Source organism: Kickxella alabastrina (genome assembly GCF_025024165.1).
Source record: "Kickxella alabastrina strain RSA 675 chromosome Unknown BX661scaffold_53, whole genome shotgun sequence".
NCBI classification, from domain to species: Eukaryota; Fungi; Kickxellomycota; class Kickxellomycetes; order Kickxellales; family Kickxellaceae; genus Kickxella; species Kickxella alabastrina.
The window spans coordinates 41,350-43,466 of NW_026251524.1; the positions used below are offsets into that span (position 1 = coordinate 41,350).

The 2,117-nt window shown below is 43.6% G+C and overlaps 1 non-coding gene across 1 annotated transcript; it reads right to left on the reverse strand.

Annotated features, from left to right (window-relative positions):
• Nucleotides 1–923: 923 nt before the first annotated feature.
• BX661DRAFT_t156 lies at nt 924–997 on the reverse strand. Its single transcript has one exon. It is a non-coding gene; the product is annotated as a tRNA-Val (tRNA).
• Nucleotides 998–2,117: the final 1,120 nt, after the last annotated feature.

Consider the following 2,117-nt stretch of genomic DNA (forward strand, 5'->3'; position numbering starts at 1 on the left):
GAGCTCATCGCGGATTGCCACCAGGTCGCTATCAGCCTCGCCAGCCACTCGCAACCTGCCTCTCCCCTCCGAATCCCTGCTGCCGCCGCTCTCACATACCCGCCGCTCTCTGCTCATATACTGCGAATATAGCCGGATGAACTGCGCACGCGGGCCAACACAGTCCTGCAGCCCATACGCTGCGCGGTCGAATTCGCGCATGTCAAAAAGACACTTTGCCAGTGCCACCTTGTCCTGCTCCAGCGCATCCAGCTTGTCCCAGCGCTCTGCGCGGTCCTGTTTGCTGCACTTGCCGTCACTCGGCTTGGGGTCTTCGCTTATTGCGCTGTGTCTGGGTGGTACACGTAGTCGGCTTTTCGGTGTGGGTGTTATTATGCTTGGGCTGAACATTGGTGCTCCGAATGTCTTTTGAATTGTCGGTGCTTCTGCCGATAGGCTGCATAACTGCTCGGCTGCCCATTTGGCTGCAAACACTAGCCCGCGCGCTGAGCACTCATCGACAGCCTGGCGCAATTGAATTCGAAGCGAGTCGAAGCCTGATTCCATTCTCCTAGTTTATTTTTTGACACTAATTGAAAGTTTAAAATACAAATTGGCACACGAAGCAGAAAATAAAGAGGAGACGCAAAAGTGAAACCCATTTTGCATCGGGCTTGTTCATGCATGGCCAGATCACCAAGCCACATATCATCATGGGCCAGTCGCGAGACAGAAAATAGATCAATTGAGCGAGGTAATCAAGCAGGCAAGCAAAATAACATGAACAATGTATTTTGCCTTGCTAAGTAACTTTTGTTCATGTCCCAACTTAATAAACAACAAAAATCTAATTAAAATAAATTCATAAATGAATAGCTGTCTTAATAACAAATAAAAAACATTCAGATGTTAATGTAACATTAAATGAATGAGTAGCAAAAAAGTGATTTCTGCCAGGATTGAACTGGCGACCGTCTGCGTGTTAGGCAGACGTGATAACCGACTACACCAAGAAATCACGATATACTGATTAAACAAGCTAATCAACCACTCTGAAATTGGTAACATAATTAATACTAATGATCTAATGACATAATTAACGACTACCAATATTTTTGTTTTTATTATAAATTATTTTTGCCATTGAACCTCATAGAAATCGCAACCGGTCCAATGCCGGTATTACAATTTTTATCAAATTAAATCTACCAACCAACGCCCGTGACAAATGCCAATACATGCTTGTCAAGATAGATTTAGTCAGTAACAGCCTCGTCAACAATTCTACAAATTTCCACAGATGCCAGCTGAGTATTTCCATTCTACGGGTGAACAAACAGGGCGCCGCAAATACTGTTCCAATCCTGCCTCCTAACAGTTATAAATACACCATATTTTAAGCCAATGCCTGACTGGGTGTGGACAGACTCAGAGCTAGAGATAAATTTTGATATGGATATTTGATTGGACTTTTCTTTTCTTTAATACTTGCATACAATATGTTTTAGTTGCTTTTTTCTTATTTAATTGTAACTCTGTAGACTGCTGGGTTGCTACAATGGTAGCACCTCTCTTTCTTCCCATCTCATTTTTTCACTTCAATTATTTTATTTAAATTATTCTATTTTATTTTTATTTTAGTCGCTCATCATTTTCTATTTTCCCACTTTTTAAATTAGTTAAAATTGAGTTTTTGTGCCCCTCCCCCATTGTACCCCCGGAATCGACCAACAGTGACATAAATAGTTCTACCTGGCCCACGTCTTCAGCCTCTTTTTTCGGTGATATAAATGAACCTGATAATTCTACTCATTCTGGGCCTGATGCCCCCTCCCCTCACCTTCGCAGAGCGCCAAACGAAGATCCTGGTGCTTTTGCACAGCGGATGATATATTACATCAAAACACTCCAACTTGAAGAAGACCAGGTGTGCAATGTATTTTCACGTCAACTGACTGACAATGCCGAATATTGACTCACTACCACATATGCCGACCAGCACCCGACCGGGACGGAACTATTGACTGCACTGGTTGCTCGCTTCACCGGCGAGGTCGGCAGTCCAGTTCTGGTTGACTATTGGTCGCTGTACTTTGCCAAGAAGCAAAGTTTGTCTGCACCGGTCGGCTGCAGTGTAA